Source organism: Musca domestica, unplaced genomic scaffold (assembly GCF_030504385.1).
Source record: "Musca domestica strain aabys unplaced genomic scaffold, Musca_domestica.polishedcontigs.V.1.1 3, whole genome shotgun sequence".
In the NCBI taxonomy this organism is placed as follows: Eukaryota; Metazoa; Arthropoda; class Insecta; order Diptera; family Muscidae; genus Musca; species Musca domestica.
This window is the reverse complement of record NW_026712299.1, coordinates 1,600,002-1,627,483: the sequence shown is the minus strand read 5'-3', so window position 1 is coordinate 1,627,483 and position 27,482 is coordinate 1,600,002. Positions and strand designations below refer to the sequence as shown.

Genomic DNA, 27,482 nt, shown 5'->3' with positions numbered 1-27,482 from the left:
CGGCGGAAATACTAGAACATTTAATCACAGTTACATGCCTTTTAAAGTTTCTATTTCGACATTATCGTACAAATAACCATCTCGATCATTTTTTCACATCCTGGAGAATTTAATCTTTCATCTTCCCCATAAAAATCACATTGTGCAGCACAAAAAATAATTACGGGGAAAATAAATCAGATTATATAAGAAGAGCTAAACAATAATATAAGTTTGTCGGCGTTTTGAAAGTAAAAATCGTATAGTAATGTAAATAGAGGGTAAAACTGTACTTTATGTGAGTTTATGCAAAAATCTTCTGCAAAGCATCATTTTGGAGGGTCAATATCAAAGACAAAAATATTCCTCATCAAATTTCACTATAAGTCACCAACGAAAAGAAATTTCTGTTCTGTGCTTCATATTAAAAAATAGTTGTATCAATGTTTCAAAAAAAAAAAAAAAAAAAACAAGTCAACAAAATTTCAAAAAAATCCGAAAACTACCACTTAAATGAAAACCGTTATATAGGGACTATACGAAGACGAGGACGCGTATATATATTTTTTTTTGTCAGTGCCCGTTACGAGCACGTGGACCTGCATACGAACTTTTTTGCCATAAGTTGTAGTACCCATTTAGATCTTTCAATACGAAATTTTAATCGTCAAAATACCGACTATCGGTGCCTTTATATGGGGGCTATACGAAGACGTGGACCTGCAGATTAAAATTTTTATCATAGGCTGTAGTACCCATTACGAACTTCAAATACGAAATTCGAAATAATTCCGGTAAGAAATGTCGCTAAAATCATGAAAATACGGAATAAGGTACTTTGTGTATGGTTGCCGTACCCATCTTCCTGTACGATATTTGAAACGATTCCGGTGTATAATATTGCTGAAATCATCAATGTACCGAATATCGGAAGGCTATACGAAGACTTGGACTTGCATACAAAAATTTTTGTCATAGGCTGTAGTACCCATTACGAACATGAAATACGAAACTTAATTCCGGTAATAGGGTAAGTGTGCCTAAGTTCGGCATGCCTCAGTAGTCGGCAGTTTTGAAATTAAAACTTAAATAAATAAGATTAGAATTGACCAAATAATGAAATAATTTCAAAAAAACATCAACAGTGTTCTCTGCTCTCTTTCTGTAAAAAACAATGACCACCGATCATTTATTACGAGAGAATAACGGTTTTCGTCAGTGAGTGTCTTCCAACGCGTGCGATGGTGCTTGTTTGTAAAGAAAAAAATAGTGGTGGCGTCAACTTAATAATCGATTTAAGTATATTAAATTTAATACTTTTGGAATCAGAAATATTTTATAATAGTAAATAACAGTCTAAAGATAATTTTATAACTTAAAAAACATAAAAATCAAGCATTTTTCTGTTATATTATTTAATGCCGACATTAGGAACAGAAAAAAAGAGTAGTGCCAGTAGTCGGCAGGAGGTGCCGATTACTATAAAAATATCATTTTTGACCAATTTCACCAAAACTTGAGAAAAATATTAAAAAATAATCCAAAAACTACTCAAATAAAAAAATAGTTTGAGTCGGTGTTGCTTTTATTTGTGCTTTTTGACCAAATTTTTTAAATTAAGTAGGTTTTTTAAATCAGCTATTTGATGTTTTAGATAGCGCTGGCATTTTTGAAAAAAAAAAAAAAATGTTGGCTATCTAAAGGAAAAAGATCAGTTCACAAATTCCAAATATAAGAAAGGTACTTTTTTCTTTTTTTTTTTATTAAATCTCATTTTAATTGAAAATCCATACGTTACTGAAGGTAATGTTAATTAAATAAAGCACTATTTAAAAACGAAATTAATTTCAAATTCTGGATTAAACTGTGAATTAGTAATATAGCATTGTTTTATACTATTTGAAATAAAAAAATATACAAAATAATATTTTTTTATTGAAATAGCATATGCCGACTACTGGCAAATAGACATGCCGAGCATTGGAAAATGGTGCCGACTACTGGACAAAAAACTACAATTTTAGTAAAATTACAAATTTTGCCAATTTAATAAAAACAAATTTAATTGTTGTTTATTATTTCGAAAACTAAACAAAATTTGGGATCTGAACAACTTTATTTTTTAGCAATTGAAAGATCTCACTCAGAATGTTGAAAGATTGAAAAATCGAAAATCCTAAAAGTGCCGACTACTGGTACACTTACCCTAATAAAAAATAATTACGGTAAATAATGTGAAAATACCGAACATCAAGAGATACCGTTATATGGGGGCCATTTACTAACTTAACCTGCCTATTGGTAAACTATGCATGTATGCAAGACAGACGGACATCGCTAGATCGTCTTAGAATTTTACGCTGATCCAGAATATATGTATGTCTATTAATGAAACCACAATGTTAATATACCCTTCATAGAATGGTGGAGGGTTTCAAAACAGTAAGAAAATCCTACACCAATTTGGGCCAGTTTTACGTATATGGCGGAGTTGTATTAATATCTGAACCGATCCCTATAAAATTTGGCAGAGGTATTTTCGAGCTGCATCTGATATTCGGTATCAAATATTATTGTTGTGGATGGCATATTACGCATGTAAGGGAATTTAACACCAAATTGGATGAAACATTTATATGAAGCTATTGCTATATCTTAACCGATTTCAACCAAAATTTGAAGCACTTGCTTTTGGGCCGAAATTCGTCGAAGAGTAAAAATTCGATCCATTTGGGCTGATATAAGCCATTATTTGCACATTAAACACGGTTTTCCTGATAGATGTATACCCTCAACCAATTTTCGATTATTTAAATATATTTTGACTTTTGTTATGATTATTCAAATTGTTTACGTTCTATGTGTGTAATTTGAAGACAATCGTGAAATCTGAAAAGAGATAGATGCCTTTTTCGCTTTCTTTGAGAGTTTTGTTTTCAAAATCTTGAACCCTATGTGGCGTAGGTACCGGAAGAAATGGTCCGATCTCTAACATCTTTATAACATATCTTGTGTTGATGGAAATATTGGGATGTACCAAATCTGAATGGAATCGGATGTTTATTTCGCGTTTTATGACCTACATGGATATTCCAAATTTTGACTCTTTGTGGGGGAGGTATCAGAAGGATTGGACTGATATATCCCATCTTCACAGCAGATCTTGTGTTAGTAGAAATAATGGAATGTATGAAATACGAAGAGAACCGGATGCTTATTTAAGATTTTATATTAGTGTTAGTTATTCAAAATTTTGACCTTTGGAGCCAGAAGGAATTGTCCGAACTCTACAATTTTCGCGTTTTATGAGCTTCATGGATATTCAAAATGTTGGGCCTTTGGGAGGGGAGGTACCAGAAGGAACCGATATATCCGATCTTCACAGCAGATCTTGTTTTTTAGTACAAATAATGGGATGTATGTAATTTGAAGATAATTGGGCTCTCTATCACTTTTTATAAGAGTTGTTATCATTCAAAGTTTTGACCATTTGTTGGGGATGTACTTGACCGATCCACTGATGCAAATTTTAGGATTTGCAAAGTTTGGGAACAATCGGATAATCCTTTCTCTTTCTGTGCAGTTTTTTTTTTTTTTTTTGAAAATTACGAGATTTTGTGGAGAGGTACCAGAAGGAGTTGATATTGCTTATCTCCAAACACGATCTAAGTTTGATAATAATATTACGATGTACCAAGTTTGAATACTCTCATTGAGAGTTATCATACGTGCCATCCAGCCAGCCGGACATCGCTTGATCGACTCCAAATGTCCTAAAACAGATTTGGTCCATAGAGACCTAGGGTCTAAAACCCTTATTTCGATGAGTCACGTTTTGGCCGTATCAAATGATATATACCCTCTGTAGCCTTATGGCTGAAGGTATAATAAGGGGTAAGACAGTTGTTCTGTAAGTGGTTTCTGTGGCAAATTGTACTTCATAACTTCATTATTTGGTAATCATATTTTTAGATTGGATAACTCATAAAATGGTGGATATATTAGCGCATTCGCGGAACTAGGAATTGTTAATATTAAAAATAGTTTGTTGTTGAAAAAAGTCGGGCTTAATCCCATTATTGTTGTTTTTATAAAAACTAAGTTTGATTATTAGTAGAGAACGATGGTAATGTTTTGAAGGGGGTAAGGCAGCGTATACTTAGGTTCCTAAACATATTAGCTGCTGGTGCATATTTTCCTATTTTTTCAATTTCGAATTTAGTGCATTTTTTGTTTATTTTTAATTAATGGGTACCAAAATATTTCGAACCCGAATATTTACTAGAGAATTTTGCACAACACTAGCTACTGTAACATGCATTTCAAACACGAGCATACAATATTATAAATGTACAATTTTAAATACTACCCTGGTTGTTTGTAGCATTTTATATTTTGCAAAATCAGATTTATGCAACAACACAATTCACAAATAACTATTTTAGATGGCTGGGGAATGAAGAGCAATATTTCGCACCATCCTCTAAAAGAAAAATAAGTGTAAATTCGATCAATTTACCGAATATTTTAAATACGAGGGTGTTTGCAATTTTAAATATTTTTTGAAATATCTTAAAAAAATATGAACTTAGCTATGGACAATACAGGGTGAGATAAAAAAAACTGCAACAAAGTCAAATTTTAATTTTTTTATTTATTTTTTTTTTTTAATTTCATTGAATGAAAGCAAAAAATGTCAGAAATACCATCAAATTTTAGAATCAGTTTAGATTTGTTGGAAGTGGTCACCTTTGCCATGAATTATGGCCTTTAGACGGCCAATGAAACCGTCACACGCTGCCCGAATGTTGCTCTGCGGTATTTTGGCCCATTCCCGGCGAAGCACTTGCTTGAGGTGATCGACACTTTGGCATTTTTTTGGTGCCAACCTTGCTTTCCAAAATACTCCAGACACAACTGTCCAACGGTTTGGTATCCGGAGATTTTGGGGGTCATTGAGTGATGGAAATGAAGCGAGGAACCTCATTTTGTAACCATTCTTTTGTGGCGCGTGCTGACTGCGATGGTGCTGAGTCCTGTTGGAATGTCCAAGGTTTGCGGCCAGAATTTTTGCGTGTTCAAGGCTCTAATACAGCCTCCAGAATATTTTCGCGATAATATTTGGCATTTATTCTGATGCCACGGTCGATTATTTTCCACAAAGAAAATAGAAAGGAGAAGTGTTTATTCTAGAATTCTAAATTTAAATTCATAGGCCTCTCCCTCTGCTCTGAAACTAGTCTCCTTTATTTTCTTAATTTTTCATTTGCAACCTCATTTCAATTTTGAAACCATCCTCAAATACAACATCCGCTCTAAAAACAAGTCCAACGAAACTTAAATGAAAGTAAGACCATCACCATAATTTTTTCGGCTCATGGAGCCAATAAAGTAAGTCAACTACGTTAACAACGCCAATAACAACATCCCCCCATGCCTTCGGAAAAAAGTAAAGTAGAAAATCATTAAAATACAACAAACGTAATTTTTAATCTTCCAGAACGGTAAGAACGTGCTATGATTTCCTAAAATGGTAAATGTTGTTATTCTCTTTTACATAGGCCTGCTTGCTGCCAGCCAATTTAAGCCAAGAATCGGAAAGAAGGTAGCAGCCATAAAGGAAATGAACGACTACGACGACGATACGCACTTAACTTTGATTGTGTGCTGAAATAAACTTTAGAAATTTGTGACCAATTCAAATGCGCAAAAAAAACGTGTGTTCCAAGAGGGTATGGGGGTTACAGTGGAATATAGGGAGATTTGAGATACTAACACAATAAATTGAAAATTTCCACGAAGTTGGATAACATACGATTTAATACAAAACATATAAGAGATAGTAATATATATGTCTAATCCAGTAAGGAAAAGTCAAAAGTCGAGCGTAGCCGGATATATATGATACCCTACACCACTGTGCATATTTAGTAGAGCTCCCGAAACAAAATTATTTATTTGAAGTAGATTATATCACCTATTAATACTAAGCTTTAGACCAGCTATATTTTGGTTTCAGAGGGAACTAATATACGGGTTGAGATGAAAAAAACTGCAACCAAATTCAGACTGCTGTCATTTCAAAGCCACTCGTCCGACAGCTGTTAAAATTATTCCAGTGATAGCTCATTGTATTGTTTACAAGCGTTCAAAAGCATTTTGGTGAGAATTTTCCAGAAAAAAAGTTATTCGTGATGGAATTCAAACGCGATAGTGATATTTCTTTATATTTGGCTGGAAAACCACAAGTGGCTATATAGCTTTTAAATGTGAATAAATCTTTCATGTCTCGTACCATCGCTCGTTCGCGTGATACTGGTAGCGTAGACCGACGTCAAGGAGGTGGACGGAAGAAAACAGCAACATCAGCAGACATGGATTGAAAAGTAAAGAAGCGACTTGATCGAAACCGCAACCACGTCGCAGTGGCCGAAAAATGGCTCGTGAGGTGAACATATCGCAATATTCCATTCGGCAAATATTGAAAAATGAGCTTAGGGTAAAGCCATTGAAATTCCAAAAAGTGCGAGAACTAACACCACAACAGAAAGAAAATAGACCGCAACAGAGAAAAGAGTTAAAGATTTGCTTCGCTTGGCCGAAAGTGGTGAACTGCCGAATTTGGTTTTCTCCGATGAGAAAACATTCGTTGTCCAGCAGTTTGTAAACAAACAAAATGATCGAGTTTACTTGCCAAAGAGGTCAGCTGAAAATGTGCACCTTCGGTTGGTCATTTGTTCGTTTAGATGGTTTACTGAACCCTGAATAAAGATCTTTAAAGATCCACGGTTGTTAATCTGTTGGTCCTTGAAAAATATTCTTTAAAAATCCATGTTTTATGATTCGTGGAAGGATATTTTTTAAAAATCCACGTTTTATGATTCATGCAAGGATATTCTCTAAAAATCCACATTCTATGATTCGCGCAAGGATATTCTTTAAAAACCACTTTTGTGCGTCCGTTGATCCTTGAGAAAATATTATTTAAAATTCCACGTTTGTGGGTCCGTTGGTCCTTGAGAAAATATTCTTCAAAAATCCACGTTTGTGGGTCCGTTGGTCCCTGAGAAAATATTCTTTAAAAATCCACGTTTGTGGGTCCGTTGGTCCTTGAGAAAATATACTTTAAAAATCCAAGTTTGTGGGTCCGTGGGTCCTTGAGAAAATATTGTTTAAAAATCCACGTTTGAGGTTCCGTTGGTCCTTGAGAAAATATTCTTTAAAAATCCACGTTTGTGGTTCCGTTGGTGCTTGAGAAAATATTCTTTAAAAATCTATGATTATGAGTCCGTTGGTCCTTGAAAAAATATTCTTTAAAAATCCACGTTTGTGGTTCCGTTGGTGCTTGAGAAAATATTCTTTAAAAATCTATGATTATGAGTCCGTTGGTCCTTGAAAAAATATTCTTTAAAAATCCACGTTTATTGGTCTGTTGGTCCTTGAAAAAATATTCTTTAAAAATCCACGTTTATTGGTCTGTTGGTCCTTGAAAAAATATTCTTTAAAAATCCACGTTTATTGGTCTGTTGGTCCTTGAAAAAATATTCTTTAAAAATCCACGTTTATTGGTCTGTTGGTCCTTGAAATAGTATTTTTTAAAAATCCACGTTAATTGGTCTGTTTGTCTCTGAAAAAATATTCTTTAAAAATCCACGTTTATTGGTCCTTGAAAAAATATTCTTTGAGAATCCACAACTTTTGTGCCTTGAAAAAATATTTTTCGAAAATCCACAATTTTTTGGCCTTGAAAAAATATTTTTTGAAAATCCACAATGTTTGGACCTTGAAAAAATATTCTTTAAAAATCCACGTTTATTGGTCCTTGAAAAAATATTCTTTAAAAATCTGAGATTATTGGTCCTTGAAAAAATATTCTTTAAAAATCCACGTTTATTGGTCCTTGAAAAAATATTCTTTAAAAATCTGAGATTATTGGTCCTTGAAAAAATATTCTTTAAAAATCCACGTTTATTGGCCCTTGAAAAAATATTCTTTAAAAATCCACGTCTGTTGGTCCTTGAAAAAATATTCTTTAAAAATCCACGTCTGTTGGTCCTTGAAAAAATATTCTTTAAAAATCCACGTCTGTTGGTCCTTGAAAAAATATTCTTTAAAAATCCACGTCTGTTGGTCCTTGAAAAAATATTCTTTAAAAATCCACGTTTATTGGTCCTTGAAAAAATATTCTTTAAAAAATCCACGTTTATTGGTCCTTGAAAAAATATTCTTTAAAAAATCCACGTTTATTGGTCCTTGAAAAAATATTCTTTAAAAATCTGAGATTATTGGTCCTTGAAAAAAATATTCTTTAAAAATCCACGTTTATTGGTCCTTGAAAAAATATTCTTTGAAAATCCACGTTCATTGGTTCTTGAAACAATATTCTTTAAAAATCTACGTTTATTGGTCCTTGAAAAAAAATATTCTTTAATAATCCACGTTTATTGGTCCTTGAAAAAATATTCTTTAAAAATCCACGTTTGTTGGTCTTTTGAAAAAAATATTCTTTAAAAATCCGCGTTTGTTGGTCCTTTGAATAAAATATTCTTTAAAAAATCCACGTCTGTTGGTCCTTGAAAAAATATTCTTTAAAAATCCACGTTTGTTGGTCTTTTGAAAAAAATATTCTTTAAAAATCCACGTTTGTTGGTCCTTTGAAAAAAATATTCTTTAAAAATCCAAGTTTATTGGTCCTTGAAAAAAATATTCTTTAAAAATCCACGTTTAGTGGTCCTTAAAAAATATTCTTTAAAAATCCACGTTTATTGGTCCTTGAAAAAAATATTCTTTAAAAATCCACGTTTAGTGGTCCTTGAAAAAATATTCTTTAAAAATTCAGGATTTTTAAACATTTGTTCCACTGTGAATACCTAATTCCTTCATATCTTTGATATTACCTCTCTGTGCAGTTGGTAACACAAAATTAATGATGAAATATATTGGATTCCATGTTGTTCTGACTGTTTCCTTTATTTTCATTTCAACCAAAGGTAATACCAATAAATAAACAAACAAGTGTGTTTTTCGGTTGGGAAGGCAGAAATAAAAAATAATTTAAGTGATTATAAAATTTATTGAGACGAATAAGGCTGAGCGGCAGCAACGGCAACAGCCGTTCAATTGACATGTGTACCTGGCGTAACAAGGAAACCCTAAGTGGAAATACCTTAGCAATGGAACAATTTTAAGAAAATGTTAAAGGTCAGCAAGGGAAATTTATGGGCTCCAAAAAAAAAAAAAAAAAACAACATCAACAACAACTACAATAAAACACAAACAATTTAAACGATACATAAATCCAATTTGGTACATTTGATGTTGTAGCTTGTTTTGAAATAAAAACATCTACCCAACCATTCTCCTCCTCCTCCTCACCTGGCTCGGCAATGTGTGCAAAAATCGTTAAAAGCTAATAATGAAATCAATTTATTTTTATACGCTTTCAAATAAACACAAAAATAAAATATTCCCAATAATTGGGTGAACACATAAATGGTTGTTGGGCGCCAGCCATTCACCGAAAATTAAATTGTGTGTCGTGATTGAGTCGCGGCCAGTTTTTGCGCGGCCTAGGTGTTTTGAGAGGATTTGCTCAATAATATTTACAATACAGAAATCTGTATCAATTTATTATTGCAATTTGTTCATAAATACCATGCAGAAATAACAAAACTCCATTGGCAACATATTTTTATACTCAGGTGTTGCATTGGCATCTAGTCAAAATTGCTGATACAAATATAGAAATATTTGGAAACATTTAAAATGTTATGCAAAATAAATATATAAAATGTAATAAAGCACAAATTTGTTTACAAAATAAATGTAAAAAGTTAGAGAGCCTTAGAAGTCCTTAAAAATATGTGTATGAAAAAAAATGAAATTTTTAAAATAGGTTTAAGTTTCTTAAAAATGTAATGCCCTTCAATGTTCGAAATTAAATTAATGTTTTTGATAACTAGAAACTTATTTTTGAAAATTTCCACAATTGACCCTGGAGAAATTATGTTTAAAATCCTTGGTCCTTGACATAAATATACTTAGAAGTCCACTATTGGTCCTTAAATGTCTAAGTATTTTAAAAATCTACAATTAATCCTTGAAAGCACTTTCTTGATAATTGGTTGATTTCTAAAAAAAATCTTAAAATAGACGGTTGAATAATTTTCTTAAAAATCCACGATTGGTCCTTAAAAATGTTCAGCGGTGGCCCTTGGCAAAAATGTCATTAATAGTTGAAAGTCTTCGTTGGGCCTTTGATAAAAACATCTTAAAATGCTCCTACTCATCCTCAAAAAAAAAAAAAAAAATATTCTTTAATATCCAACATTGGTCTTTGACAATAACATCCCTAGGACCCACGTATGGTCTTTGAAAAGCTCAAATAAATCTACTAGTGGTCCTTGATACAAATGCTCCAAAGAAGGTCCGATAAGTCCCTGAAAAATATATGCCTAAAATTAGAAAATTGACCAATGAATAAATCTTCGAAAAATGTCTTGATTGGTCCTTGAAAAAATATTTTTGAAAGTCCACGATTGGTCCTAAAAACATTCTTTCTTTGAAAATTCTCCAATGGTCCTTAAATCTTTCATAATACACGAGCTATTTTTGAAAAAAAAATTTTTTTTTAAGTTCTCGAAAAATTGCTCTTAAATATCCACCATTGGTCCATGACAATAAAATCCCAAAATCCAAATCCACGATGGGGCCTCGAAAAATAGTCTCTTTAAAGTTCTTGGTTCTCTCTTGGTTTTTTAACATATTTTCTTAAAAATCCCTTTAAAAATGCTTGAAGATTTCACCAATGGTCCTTAAATAAAAATGACCCTAGGCAATCACATTCTTAAACCCCACCTTTAGTTCTTGAAAAGTATTATTAAAATTCTACGATTGGTTCATGGTTTTTCCTTTTAATATTCTAAATGATCTTCGATTTGTCCTTAAAAAAATATACATGAAAAGTTCATGATTAGTCCTTGAATAATTTAAAATTGTTTTTTTTTTTGATTTTTTTTAAATTGACGTTCATTTTAAAAATATCCTGTAAAAATCCTAATTTATTGATCCTTAAAAAATATTCTTTAAATATCCACGTCTGTTGAGGCCTAAAAAAAATATTCTTAAAAAATCCATGTTGATTTGTCTATTGATTCTTGAAAAAAAAATTCTTTAAAACTCCAACTTTAAAAAATCCAAGTTTGTTGTTCCTTGAAAAAAAATCACGTTTATTGGTTCGTTAGTCTTTGAAAATATATATTTTTTTAAATATTATCGTTTATTGGCCCTATCGTCCCTGAAAAATATTTTTTTTAAAGTCCACGTTTATTGGCCCCTTTGGTCCCTGAAAAATATTTTTTTAAAAATCCACGATTATTGGTCGGTTGGTCTTTGATAAATATTTTCTAAAATTCCACTTTTATTTGTCTTTTTGTTCTTAAAAAAATGGTCTTTAAAAATCCACATTTATTTATCTGAGAGTGCTTTAAAAAATGTCCTTAAAAAAATCTTTAAAAAACCAGGTTTATTGGTCTGAGAGTCCTTTAAAAAATATTTCCTTTACAAAATACACGTTTATTAGCCTGAAAGTCCTTTAAAAACATTCCTTAAAAATCGAAATTTATTAGACTGAGAGTCCCTTAAACAAATGTCCGTAAAAATCTACATTTATTGGTCTCAGAGTCCTTTAAAAAAAAATTCTTAAAAATCTACTTTTGTTGGTCTCAGAGTCCTTTAAAAGTGTCCTTAAAAATTATCGTTTATTGGTCTGAGAGTCCTTTAAAAAAATGTCCTTAAAAACCCACGATTATTGGTCTGAGAGTTCTTTAAAAAATATATTCATTAAAACTCTACGATTATTGGTCTGAGAGTCCTTTAAAAAATATATTCATTGAAAATTATCGATTATTGATCTGAAGACCCTTGAAAAAAATATTCTTTTAAAATCCACGTTTGTTGGTCTGAAGGTCCTTGAAAAAATATTCTTTAAAAATCCACGTTAATTGGTCTTTCCGTCCTTGAAAAAACAATTCTTTAAAAAATAACGATTATTGGCCTGAGAGTCATTAAAAAAATTCCTTTAAAATCCACGTTTATTGGTCTGAGAGTCATTAAAAAAAATTCCTTTAAAATCCACGTTTATTGGTCTGAGAGTCCTTTAAAAATTATTTCCTTTAAAAATCCACGTTTATTGGTCTTTCCGTCCTTGAAAAAACAATTCTTTACAAAATCACGATTGTTGGCCTGAGAGTCCTTAAAAAAATTCCTTAAAAATCCACGTTTATTTGTCTGAGACTCCTTTAAAAAATATTTCCTTTAAAAATCCACGTTTATTGATCTTTCCGTCCTTGAAAAAACAATTCTTTAAAAAATCACGATTATTGGCTTGAGAGTCACTAAAAAATTCCTTAAAAATCCACGTTTATTGGTCTGAGAGTCCTTTAAAAATTATTTCCTTTAAAATCCACGTTTATTGGTCTGAGAGCCCTTTAAAAATGTCCTTTAAAATCCACGATTATTGATCTGGGAGTTCTTTAAGAACAAAAATCCTTAAAAAAAACCCAGATTATTGGTCTGAGAGTCCTTTAAACAAATTTTCCTTAAAAAATATCGATTATTGGTCTTTTCGTTCTTGACAAAATTTCCTTAAAAATCCAAGTTCGGTCTAAGAGTCCTTAACAATGCAAGTTTATTTGTCTGAGAGTCCTTTAAAAAAATCATTAAATATCCACATTTATTGTTCTTATAGTCCTTTAAACAATTTCCAAGTTTATTGGTCTGAGAGTCCTTTAAAAAATTTTCCTTAAAAATTCACATTTATTAGTCTGAGAGTTCTTTGAAAAATATTTTCTTAAAAATACAATTTATTGGTCTGAGAGTCCTCTAAAAAAATTTCCTTAATATCCAAGTTTATTGGTCTGAGAGTCCTTTAAAAACATTTCCTTAAAAATCAACGTTTATTGTTCTGAGAGCCAAAAATCAACGTCGATTAAGAAATATTCTTTAAAAATTCATCTTTGATCCTTTAAAAAAAATTGTTCTGAACAAAATCATAAAAAAATCACAATTTTTGTGCTGTTGGTCTTTGATATTATATTCTTAGGAAATACATGATTACTGGTCAATAGGATGGTCACGATATGGATCTGCTATTTCTTGAAAAGGTATGGTTTACAAATCCTTAAATTCTAATGGTTCAAAAAAATACGAATAATAACTCCAAAGTCCTGAATTTTTTTTAAAAAGCTGTTACTGCTGTAATTACTTTAAATTTTTAGTGTATTTTTTTATGTAATAACACATTTTGAAAAATTAGTTATTATTTCCATAATAATATTAAAAGATCCCAGAATTATAGACATTATAGCCCTTTAGGGGTATTCTTAAAAATCCACTGTAATAAAAAGTTCTCCATATTTAACATCCTTCCTGTTATCCACCCTATCCCCATCGATTAGCAGTAAGTGATGATTTATGGTTTCGTTTGCAGCAACTGCAAAACTAAAATTCCCATTCACATTAAGTGCTACCGACCGGCAAGCAACAAGCCAGGCTAATACCGCAATACTCCAATCTGTAACAAATAACCAGGTGAAATTTAAAATTCAATTTATGACAACAATACACCAGCCAATAGAGGTATCTGGATATAGCCAGATTCAAACACACACACACACACAACCACTCAAATTCTCACTGTTGGCCAAATCCAGTTTCGTTCATCAATGTCCACAACAATTTGACCAAAAGCCAGCCAATTCCTGGCTGGCGTTACTTGCTCTACATGGATATGTGTGTGTGTGATATGAGTGTTTCTCTGTTGTCATTTTGTCTTCTTGGACTTTGACAATAAATTCATGGGTATTTTAATTGGCCTCCCTGGAGGTACATCAACTTTAATGTACCGTATCTAATACAGAGGAGCTACTTCAAGTATTAACGACCGAACTTTACAATCACTGGACAGCTAGTCGGATAGGTGACTCGGCGGGCAGTGTGGATGTATGTGTATTGGCTCGACTGCCCCCTTTCCAGTTTTTCTGTTTCTTTTTTTGGGATTATTGTCAATATATTCTCATCGAGAAGATAGAATGCACCGAGACATAGACATACATCACGGTAATTTTAGAACATTCTGACTGATGATGGTTACAGTTTTATATCGTTTGCGCGTGAGTGTTGTTGGTGTTGTTTTTCATTCTCTGAGCGTTATTTTGTGGGTTTTGTTTTTGTTTCGGTGTTGGTCTAGGCTCGTTAGTTAGTCATAGAGTTGGAGTTGGATGACAGTGGTGCACAAAGTAGAGAACGGTGAATAATGGGGGATTTTTAAATAACATTTCTTCAAGGGTCAAAAGACCTATAAACGTAATTTTTAGATAATATTTTTCACGGATTAAGATACGTGGATTTTTAAAGAATATCTTCTCAAAGACCAAAAGGCGTGGATTTTTAAAGAATATCTTCTCAAAGACCAAAAGGCGTGGATTTTTAAAGAATATCTTCTCAAAGACCAAAAGGAGTTGATTTTTAAAGAATATTTTTTCAAGGACCAATGGATTTTTAAAGAATATTTTTTCAAGGACCAATAAACGTGGATTTTTTAAGAATATTTTTTCAAGGACCAATAAACGTGGATTCTTAAAGAATATTTTTTTCAAGGATCAACAGAGGTAGATCTTTAAAGAATATTTTTCAAGGATCAACAGATTTTTGGATTTTTAAAGAATAGTTTTTCAAGGATCAACAAACGTGGATTCTTAAAGAATATTTTTTTCAAGGATCAACAGAGGTAGATCTTTAAAGAATATTTTCCAAGGATCAACAGATTTTTGGATTTTTAAAGAATAGTTTTTCAAGGATCAACAAACGTGGATTTTTAAGGAATATTTTTTTCAAGGACCAATAAACGTGGATTTTTAAAGAATATATTTTTTAAGGACCAATTAACGTGGATTTTTAAAGAATATTTTTTTCAGGGACCAATAAACGTGGATTTTAAAAGAATATTTTTTTCAAGGACCAATAAACGTGAATTTTTAAAGAATATTTTTTTTCAAGGACCAATAAACGTGGATTTTTAAAGAATATTTTTTTTCAAGGACCAATAAACGTGGATTTTTAAAGAATATTTTTTCAAGGACCAATAAACGTGGATTTTTAAAGAATATTTTTTCAAGGACCAATAAACGTGGATTTTTAAAGAATATTTTTTCAAGGACCAATAGACTAATAAACGTGGATTTTTAAAGAATATTTTTTCAAGGACCAATAGACTAATAAACGAGGATTTTTAAAGAATATTTTTTCAAGGACCAATAGACTAATAAACGTGGATTTTTAAAGAATATTTTTTCAAGGATCAGAGACGTGGATTTAAAAAAATATTTTTTCAAGGATCAATAGACGTGGATTTTTAAAAAATATTTTTTTCAAGGATCAATAGACGTGGATTTTTAAAAAAATATTTTTTAAGGGTTAACAGACGTTGGATTTTTTTTAAGAATATTTTTTAAGGGTTAACAGACGTGGATTTTTTAAGAATATTTTTTCAAAGAATAACAGACCAATAAACTTTGATTTTTAAAGAATATTTTTTCAAGGACTAACAGACCAATAAATTTTGATTTCTAAGGAATATTTTTCAAGGACTAACAGACCAATAAATTTTGATTTCTAAGGAATATTTTTCAAGGACTAACAGACCAATAAATTTTGATTTTTAAAAAATATTTTTTCAAGGACTAACAGATTGATAAACTTTGATTTTTATTATTTATTTTTTTATTATATATTTTGCAAGTGCCAAACACGAATATTTAAAGAAATTTGTTTAGGGGACTGATAATCTTTGATTTTTAAGGAATATATTTTAAGGACCAAACGTGAGTTTTAAAGGAGGACCTACAGACCAATTATCTTGGATTTTTCGCTATAATTGGTTCTTAATAAAATATCCTTAAAAACTTCATGGTTGCTTGTCCTTCAAAAATTTTCTTAAAATTCCACTTTTATTTGCTCTGTATGAAAAAGATTCCCTAAGGATCATTAGAGCTTTGGAGTCCTTTCTGCCATTTATTCAGTTGTTTTCTGTAGAAAATTACCCCAACTCGCTCCACTGTGCCTCGTTAGTCAGTCACAGTGACCACCAGCGTTTTTGGGCAGATTTGCTGGCATGAAAAATAAAGTTGACAATATCTTTGTTTTTTTTTTTTTTTTTTTTGGCTATGAGGTGCGCATGTAGGTGTGTGTGTAGTGCTTCATGCCTGTGTGTTCGCTTTTTGGGTGGGATGAATTTTGATGCGGGCGTTTGTGGTTGCCTTTTTGTGTTTCACTCCTGGTGTTCCTCCTCTGTTTTTTTTTTTTTGTTTTCTTGGTTAATTTCTAGTTTTGGGTTTTGTTGTTTAGCTAACGTTTTTCGCTGTCAATCTTGTTGTTGTTGTTGGCATTGCTATTTTTATTTGCATTGTTGGTGTTGTTGCAATGCATAGCAAATAAGTCACGTTCTTGTGACGGTCAACACTTGCAAATGTTAGACAACGACAGATGAATGGTCGTATCCAGACAAACACACACATGCACGACTGACACACACACACACTCACACTTCATACCGAACAGAGGCAGACAATCAGTTTTTGTTAGCCTATTGGGATTAAGCTGTCACTGGCTATGAAATGTCAATCATTGACAGTCTAGCAACGTCACATAACGTCTGTACACGTACAAAAGCTTGGCAGACAACACAGAGACAGACGGACAGACGGCCGGTCGAGAATAGTAGCCGTGGTAGTAGCCACCGTAACAGTAGTAGCTGCAGCCGCAGCAACAGCGGCATATTTTTCTCTTTGATTTTTATTTGATTGTAGGGCAGGCAATGAAAGAGAGAGAGGAGACAGCTTTCATGTGTATGTTGGTATTTGTGTGTCCTGGTTTGAGCATATGTGCGATGATATGCAAACATTTGCCAACGCTCATATTCCTCCAACCATTTTTAGAGGTAAACTTTAATAAATTACCAAAGCATAACGACGAGATGGCCTCTCCGTCGGTGGGTACGACAAACCGTCCATTCTCCCATCCATCCGAACAAATAAGAGCAGTTTAAATCAAACAGGACTTTTGAAACATCATCTGTTTGACTGCCCGTTTAAGTAATTTTAAGTGCACAGTGTTGGCAGGGCGGGAGTTTGAAAATTGGAAAAATGAGGGTGAAATGTGCTATGTTTACAAAGATCACGTCTGAAATATACAGGGTCGGATGGAAAAACTGCAACCAACTTCAAACTGCGGTCATTTCCAGAACACTCGTCCGACAGCTGTTAAAATTATTCCAGTGGCAGCTCATTATATTGTTAACAAGCGTGCAAAAGCATTTTGGCGAGATTTTTCAAGAAAAAAAATTTATTCGTGATGGAATTCAAGCGTGATAGTGTGATTTTTTTGTATTTGGCTGGAAAACCAAAAGTGGCTATCGTTAGAGCACTCCAGCATTTAAATGTGAATAAATCTTTTATGTCTCGTACCATCGCTTGTTACCGTGATACTGACAGCGTGGCCAGACGTCAAGGAAGTGGACGGAAGAACACAGCAACATCAGCAGAAATGTTTCGATAAGTAAAGAAGCAACTTGATCGAAACTCGCGTTGCAGTGGCCGAGAAATGGCTCGTGAGCTGAACATATCGCAAATATCCATTCGGCAAATATTAAAAAATGAGGTCGTTGTGAAGCCATTGAAATTCCAAAAAGTGCCAGATCTTACACCGCAAGGAAGGAAAATAGACTCAAAATAGCTAAAGAGTAGCTTCGCCTGGCCGAAAGTGGTGAACTGCCGAATTTGGTTTTCTCCAACGAGAAAACATTCGTTGTCCAGCAGGTTGTAAACAAACAAAATGATCTCGTTTACTTGCCAAAGAGGTCAGCTGAAAATGTCCACCTTCGGTTGGCCACCACCAACTCAAGCGCCGGCCACGGTGATGGTGTGGGTCGCCATCAGCAGAACAGCCAATGGTCGTTCTCCGCCCGTATTATTCGACCGTGGCATCAGAATAAATGTCGGATATTATCTCTAAAATATTCTGGAGGGTGTATTAAAGCCTTGGGCACGCACCTTGGACATTCCAACAGGATTCAGCACCATCGCACTCAGCGCAACCAAAGAATAGTTACAAAAAGAGGTTCCTCGCTTCATTTCCAGCTCACAATGGCCACCAAAATCTCCGGATACCAATCTGTTGGACTATTGTGTCTGGAGTATTTTGGAAAGCAAGGTTGGCCCTAAACAATACCAAAGTGTCGATCACCTGAAACAAGCGCTTCGCCGCGAATGGGCCAAAATACCGCAGAGCAACATTCGGACAGCGTGTGACGGCCGTTATTGGCCGTTTGAAGGCCGTAATTCGTGCCAAAGGTGACTAATTCGAACGAGTCTAAACTTACTATAAAATGTTATGCTATATCCGACATTTTTTTTGGAATTGTTTCAAATTTGCTATTTGAAGTTCGTAATGAATACTACAGCCTACGATAAAAAAATTGTCTGTGCAGGTCCACGACTTCGTATAGCCCCCATATAACGGTATCTCCCGATATTCTGTTTTTTGATGATTTAACGAATTTATTCACCGGAATTGTTTCAAATTTGGAATTTAAAGTTCGTAATTGATACTACAACCTAAGGCAGAAAATTGTCTGTGCAGGTCCACGTCTTCGTAGAGCCCCCATATGACGGTACCTCCTGATATTCAGTATTTTAATGATTTTAGGGACATTTTCCACCAGAATTGTTCCAAATTTGATATCTGAAGTTTGTAATGAATGCCGCAACCTAAGACTGAAAATTGTCTGTGCTGGTTCACGTCTTCGTATAGCCCCCATATAACGGTACCTCCGGATATTCAGTTCTTTGTTGATTTTAGCGACATTATTCATCGGATTTTTTTCAAATTTGGTATTTGAAGTTCGTATAGAATACTACAGCCTAAGACAGAAAATTGTCTGTGCTGATCCACGTCTTCGTATAGCCCCCATATAATGGTACCTCCCAAATTTTCGGTATTTTAATGATTTTAGCGACATTATTTACCGGAATTATTTCAGATTTTATATTTGAAGACCGTATATTTTATATTTGAGGATACTACAGCCTTTGCCAGAAAATTGTTTGTGCAGGTCCACGTTTTATAACCCCCATTTTATCTCCCTATATTCGGTATTTTGATGATTTTAGTTACATTATAAACAGATTTTTTTCAAGTTTCGCATTTGAATATTGTAAAAGCTTGTTACAAAAGTTGCTTATGCAGGTCCACGTCGTCGTATAGACCCTAATAAACGGCTAAATTCGGTATTTTTAAGATTTTAACAGAATTTTTAATGGATTTTATTTTTTTTGAAAATTGTTCTAAATGGTGGAGGGTATTCAAAGTTTGGCCCGGCCGAACTTGCAGTTTTTTACTCGTTTTTTTTTTGTTTTGTATAAAAATGCAGTGCGTAAAATATTTTCCTACGAATCAATACCGACATACTAATGTATTATTTTTTCTTTTCCATTTCAGGTAATTATACGCAAGAAAAACTCATTTACGTGGTAAGGAATGGCTCAGATATCATACCCAAAGAACAAAAAGTCTCAAATTCTTAAAAAAATCCTGAGTTTAAAAAATTGAATTCAAAAACTATCGATTTTTTAATTTTTTCAAATTTCATAAAAGTTTTAAAAATTATTTAAAGATAACGTTTTTATATTAAATGCTCAACATTGGAAAATTTATCACATTTGAAGAACAAACACAAAACTTGCCTCAGACCTCAAACATTCCGAAACCCATATCATCCGCCTTCATAAGTCCTTCTATAACCACATTGCAGGCACTTTTGTCATGAATACATTGGTTGCACTTAAAAAATGGCAACAGCTGCGACAGGCTCTTTTATTACTATGGCCATTTTCAATAGGACATGCAAACTACTCAGACATATTTGCAATACAAACATATGTTGTCACACACACATGCACACACTGATATCTACTACATATCTTCAAATATACATTACTGCAATACATTTGCCAACATTGGTTGCTGGATCATACTTTGCCGAGAATGAAAAGAGTTTCAACACTGACCCAACTGCTTGGCATTGTATTACCAACAGCAACAAAACCAAATGCGCCATGGATAAGAGTAGTGGCCACAATTCATTCATTGATGAGTTCGATGTTGATGCCTACAATGAGGGTAATCTACAACAACAGCAGCAGTGGACGAGCAGCATCATCAGCAGTTGCTTTCATATTAGTTAACATCCAAACGAACTCTCCCGCTCTTTCGCCCTCTCGTTGCGAGTCTGTGTCTGTATCTGACTCTTGAAGAGTTTGAATAGTGCCGAAGTTTATTTGTTATTCCCAACGCTGTTGCTACAGCCATTTTGAAGAATGAATCTATGATGGAAGCACACATGTCCTTATTGGAAAAGTAAGAATGACAAAAAAAAGGATTGATTCCCACTTCATTGCCAGACATCATACCCACACACACATACAACACATTTGTATGAACAAATGCTCTCGACTATGGATGTTTGATAGAAATCTTCGGCGCTTTCACTTTTAAGAGTTGCTACACTTGGCCGGCAGATGGACAGCAGCAAACAGAGCGACAACAGGCGACAGGTGGTCGGTCGTTTGAGTCGTTTTTCATGTTTTTTTTTTTTTTCTAAGTTGTCTGTCTCCCTTTTTGTCATTGGATGCCAGCCTGACAGACATAGAACAAATGCACCCCGTGACAGATAGACAGACAAATGAAGAAGCACAAAAGTAGTAGTCTTTGCTGTCAAAGATTCATTTATTCATTCAATTTGCTTTGTACGAGGGGCTTTTGTTGTATTCGTCTTTTTATTGGCTATTTTGTTTTTTTTTTTTTTTTTTTTTTTTTGATCGCCACAGAAAGGGTACAATGCAGATTACTGTGTTTCCAAGGAATCTAAATGAATCTATACGAAAAGTCCTGATTTTGGTATTTTTTCCATAAAATGGCTACTGAAGATCTGTCAGGGTTCTGTAGATAGAATACCTTATGCCTGAGGGCGTGGCAGACCCCGGAGTATCTGTTATGCAGAGAATATTGCTGCTGTAACCGAGGATGTCATGGAAGCGCCGTCGACATTGCCCATACGACGAGCTACGCAAATGTATATCAACCGACGGTCTTTAAGCAAAAATTAGGTCCAAAGGCATCAAAGTCCCATCCGGTCTAACATACGCTCAAGCCATCCTTAATCCCCGCCCAGAAGAAGACGATTTTTCATCAAAAATAGTCTATAGTCATAAGTCCCATTTCCATCTTTGCGGGTACGTAAATAATCAAAATTTATGCTTCTGGGATACTGAAAATTCGCTTGTAACCCTCGAAGAACGATTATATCCGCTCAAAGTCACTGTATAATGTGTTTTTCGCTGTAGCCTTTGTTCGCCCTTTTTCTTCGAAGACGCCGCGGGCCAAACGGTTACTGTGAATGAAGAAGCTACAAAGCAATAATCAACGACTTGTTTTTGCCGCAAGTTGATGAATTGGGATAGGTTAAGAAAAACATGTGATTCCAACAGGACGGTGCAACGGCGCACACAGCACGTGCCACAATTAATATGCTGAAGGATGCATTCCCCCGGCGCCTAATCTCCCGTTTTGGCGATCGCATGATTTGAAAGTTTACTTTTGCGCCACCTTGTAAAAACCCCCTCCTCTGATCGCCTGGGCGAATAGCCCATACCCGAAAAACACTGAAAACTTTCAAAATGTTTTACATTTCCATTTCCATTTCTATCCCTTCACACAATACCGAAGTTAGTATCATTTAGTACTTTTCGTACAATTTTAGAACGCTTTTTCATATCCTGCTCCAAATCTCAAACACAGATACCAACAGAAATCTTAAAATCACATTTCAGAATTTCGCATCCATACATTCATTCATATCCAAATTAAATACCATTTAATACTTCTTGTACAATTATGGTACACACTTCCGAAATCACCTTCATATGTCCAGGCAAAACTTGAACAGTGACCCTTTTAACAAATTTTAGATTTAATACCATTTAGTTTAATACCAGGTGGTACCTTAACGTTTGAATTTCCAAAAACCCTTTGGTAAACATATCCTGCTCTCCATCAGTGACTCGCGTTACAAACTTCAGAATTTTACCTCATTTCGTTTGTCCAATACAAAGTATTTCTTATGCCCTTAGCCATATGGCTAGGGAGGGTATATATTATTTGATACGGCCAAAACGTGCTTCACCGAAATGACGGTTTTAAACCCAAGGTCTCTTTGGAGCAAATCTGTTTTAGGACATTTGAAATCAACCTAGGGTTTTCGTCCGTCCGTACATCTGGCAGACTGGTGCTCACAATAACTAATAGTCCAAACTTGGTACATCGTTATATTATTATCAAACTCAGATCGAGTTCGGAGATGGGCAATATTTGTCCATTCCTTCTGCAACTTCCACAAAATATCAAAATTTTCGAAGAAAATAATTCAATAATAATTTTTTTTGGAGAAAGAATCATTCAATTTTGTGCAAACTTTGCAAATCGTAATATTTTTGTTAGTGCCAGATCTGGTACAAAAATGGAGCATATCGGCTCAATCCATTAAGTACCTCCATCACAAAGGCTATAAAAGGTGAACTAAAAATCCGACTGTCTTAAAATTTTGCCCATTCCCATATTTCTACCTACACACAATTTAGTGTGAAGGTAGGCTATATCGGTCCACTCCTGGCTATATCGGTCCACTCTGGTACCTCCCCCACAAGGCGTCAAAATTTTGAAAAGCCATGAAGTAGAACGCGAAATTAGCATCCGATTCCCTTTAAACTCAGCACTTCTCAATATTTCTATCAAAGCAAGACCAGGTGTGAAGACGGACTATGTCGGATCACTCCTTTTGGTACCTCCCCCGCAACGGGTCAAAATTTTGAATAATTCTTTTAAAATTTCATGTATCCCAATATTTTTCCTTACCTAAGTTCCGGTGTTGTACCTCTCCCAATAAGGAAAGTCAGCGATTTTTTTTAAACTTGGTATATTTTTTCCTTTTTTCCAATCAAAGGATATGAGAAGCAGTTAATTTAACTTTCGTATAGGCCTTCAGTTCCACACGGTCAAAGATTACAATTAAATTATTTCTGCATTTTGCACAAATCATTTGTTTGGTCCAAGGACGAACCCTGTTGAAATTGGAGATAATCGACCAAAATTTAGATATAGCTCCCATATACATCTTCGTCCGATTTGTTTTTTTTTTGTGCATCAAACGTGTACTATCAGCCCGAATAGTATGGAATTTTGCACATACAACCAAATTAGGACTAAAAATAAGTATGCCAAATTTGATCGACATCGGTTCAAATATAGCTATAGCTCCCATATATATTGTTCATCCGATTTGTTGTTTTTGTCCTCCGCAGCCGTGATATGCACTTTGTAACATACAATATTTATTAGTTTTATCGAGATCGGTTCAGATTTGGATATAGCTCCCATATATAACTTCGTCCGATTTACCTTTTATTGTGCACCAAACGTCTAATATTTGCCCAAATGGGATGGAATTTGGCACTTACGACCGAATTGAGTCTAGAAGCTAGTATGTCAAATTTGGTGAAGATCGGTTCAGATATAGCCAAAACTCCCATATATATTGTTCATCCGATTTGTTATATTTTTTACCCACAGCCGTAACATGCACTCCGTAACAACCATATTCTGGGAAATATATCAAATACAGCTCAGAAATATCTTTGCCAAATTTTATTCGATTTTGATATAGCTCCCATATATATTTTTATCCGATTTCAAATTAATTGTGCACCAAATGGGCAATACAAGTCCGAATTTAAAAGATACAAATGCTTCGGCATATTTAGTCCTTTGAACTGTAAATTATATCTACATTTATAGCGTGTATGATTGAATTCTCCCATAAAAACTTTTAATTGTTATGCGAAGCTCTACTAAATTAGCAAGGCGGTGTAGGATATCATAAAGTCGGCCCCGCCCGACTTTAAGACTTTCTTTACTGGTTTTTCATTAAAAATAATCTATAGTCATAAGACCCATTTCCAAATGATCAAAATTTACGCTTCTGCGGCACTGAAAATTCGAGTGTAACCCACGAAGATCCATTATACCCGCTCAAAGCCACTGTATGATGAGTTTTTCGGTGTAGTCTTTTTTCGCCTTTTTTCTTCGAAGAAACGGATACTGCGAATGGCGAGGCTACAAAACAATGATCAACGACTTATTTTTGCCGCAACTTGATGAGTTGGAATAGGTTAAGAAAAACATGTGGTTCCAACATGACAGTGCAACGGCGCACACAGCACGTGCCAAAGTCGATATGCTGAAGGATGCATTTATCGGTGCCTAATCTCTTGTTTTGGCGATTTTCACTGGCCAGCAAGATCGCTTGATTTGAAAGTTTTCTTTTGCGCCACCTTAGCCCATACCTCAAAAACTCTGAAGACTTTCATAATGTTTTACATTTCTATTTCTATTCCCTGCACCTAATACCGAAGTTGGTATCACTTAGTACTTTTCGTAAAATTTTAGGACGCTTTTTCATATCCTCCTCCAAATTTCAAACACTGATACCATCAGAAATCTTAAAATCACATTTTCAGAATTTTACTTCCATACCTTCATTCAAATCCAAATTAAATACCATTTAATACTTCTTGTACAATTATGGTACACATTTCCGAAACCACCTTCATATGTCCAAGCAACACTTGAACCGTGGCCCTTTTAACAAATTTTAGATTTAATACCATTTTGGTACCATTTTGGAAGTTTAGCATTATTTTAGAACTTATCGTAACTTTAACGTTCGAATTACCAAAAACCCTTTGGTAAACCTTTCCTGCACTCCATCAGTGAACTTCAGAATTTTAGCTCATTTCGTTTGTCCAATACAAAGTATTATTTATACCCTCAGCCACATGGCTAGAGGGAGGGCATATATCATTTAATACGGCCAAAACGTGACTCGCCGAAATAACGGGTTTAAACCCTAGGTCTCTTTGAAGAAAATTCGTTTTTGGGCATTTGAAATCGATCTAGGGTGTTCGTCCGTCTTTCTGGCAGGTTGGTACGCACTATAACTCTCGAGGAAGTATCCGATTTAGTTCAAACTTGGTACATCGTTATATTAATATCAAATTCAGATCGAGTTCGAAGATGGGCAATATTTGTCCACACCTTCTGCAACTTCCACAAAAGTTCAAAAATTTCGAAGAAAATAATTCAATAATATTTTTTTTGTGAAAGCATCATTCGATTTTGTGCAGGCTTTGAAAATCTCAAAATTTTGTTAGTGCTAGATCTGGTACGAAAATGGACAATATCAGCTCACTCCTCCGACACAAAGGGTCAACATTTAATTATACAATTATAACTCTTATAAAATGTGAAATAAGAATCCGACTGTCTTCAAATTTTGCCCATCCCACTATATATACCTAAACGCTATATAATGTGAAAGTAGGTTATATCGGTCCACTCCTTTTGGTACCTCCCCCCACAAGGCGTCAAAATTTTGAATAGCCATGCAGTTCGTAGAACGCAAAATTAGCATACGATTCCCTTTAAACGCAGCACATCTGAATATTTCTTCCACCACAAAACCAGGTGTGAAGATTGACTATGTCGGACCACTCCTTTTGGTACCTCCACCGCAACGGGTCAAAATTTGGAATAATTTTATACAAATTTCATGTATTCCAATTTTTTTTCTTAGGCAAGTTCCGATGTGGTACCTCTCCCAAAAAGGCAAGTCTGCGATTTTTTTTCAAACTTGGTGTACCTACATGTTTTTTTCAATCAAAGGATATGATCAGCTGTTAATTTAACTTTCATATAGACCTTCAGTTCCACACGATCAAATATTACAATAAAATTATATCTGCAGGTTTGGAAGATGAACTCGGTTTTTGCTGAATTTTGTTGGCGTAGAAAGTCAAATTTGTACACAGTCTATCAGAAATTCTAGGTATCTCGTTAAGTTGTGGGAGCAAAGAGGAGTACCCCTGGTGACTCATTTTTTGACAGAACTATTTTTTATACTGGAGTTGGTAAATCTGTCTGGATCAGCTAGGGCTTCAAAGTCCAAGGGTTGACTCACTTTGAACATTCGTTCAGGTTTCGTCCATATTCAATATAGCCAATGTTGGTTATATCACCTACATATACCTCCTTCTGTAGACTATAACACTGTTTTTTGGACATCAGGCCACTGTAGACAACTTTTACCAATACTTCCAACATTACCAAAAATATAAACACGACCTTTTTCAAAACTACATATAACATTGGATATTTTGAAAATGCCAACATTATCGCCACCTAAGACCTTCATCGTTTGCTTTTCTAAAATTGATGTTTTATGTCTTACTGGCTGACACATAATTAGGCTTGAGCGTAGTTCTGCTCAACGACCAAGGACGACATGTTTGGGGGAAACATATGAAAATTCACAAAACAAAGATCAAATGTTACATAACGATAGAAGACCTTTTGGCATCCATCAAATGACACCTGACAATCTCAATCAATGCTGAATTATTCAATTACTAAATTCTAAATTCTCGGCAAAAGTAAATCAAACTCCTACAACGAATGTGTGTGTGTGCGTGACCTTCTCCATCATATGTACGTCCATGTTTAAGTTCGCCCCGTCTGGATATAATCAAAATCTGTTGCTTCTGTTGGGACGTTTTTGCCTTCTTCTTTGTCAAGTGGAGTTTTTGTCATTTCTCTTTTTTCGTTTGGCCACTAGTCGCAGTTTATTGATTTGCCGCAACAGAAAAAAATGTCATCCCTTGTTTTATCCCCATTAGGGAATAGTGTTTTTCTAGATTATCTGTGTCTGTATGTGTATGTGTGTGCATGCGTGAGTATCTTTCAGTCAATCTATGTACATATGTGAATGCCGTCCCATTGGGAAGGTATGGTGTTGATTGGTTCATTGTCACTTGAACTAACACAAGTAGTTGATGTCGTCCTGTCTATTCGTTTCAAGTGCCCTACGTGAGGGAGAGTTATTATCACATACAAACATGTGACATTGGGATAATAATGGACCTGAAGATGGTTTTCCAGGTTAATCGTTCAATTTGTCCCTGAAAAAATATTTTTTAGAAATTCACCTTTGATTCTTGAAAAAATACTTTTCAGAAATTCATCTTTGATCCTTGAAAAAATATTCTTTAGAAATTTACCTTTGATCCTTGAAAAAATATTCTTTAGAAATTTACCTTTGATCCTTGAAAAAATATTCTTTAGAAATTTACCTTTGATCCTTGAAAAAATACTCTTTAGAAATATTTCCTTGAATAACTATTCAAAAAAATCTACGTTTAGTCCTTGAACAACTATTCTTTAGAAATTCACCTTTGGTTCTTGAAAAAATATTCTTTAAAAAATCCACGTTTATTGGTCCT

General features: G+C 34.1%; 1 protein-coding gene across 2 annotated transcripts in view; it reads left to right on the top strand.

Annotated features, from left to right (window-relative positions):
• Positions 1 to 27,482, top strand: part of LOC101894701 (uncharacterized) — a 183,234-nt gene that overhangs the window by 90,630 nt on the left and 65,122 nt on the right. The gene's annotated exons all lie outside the window — the stretch shown is intronic.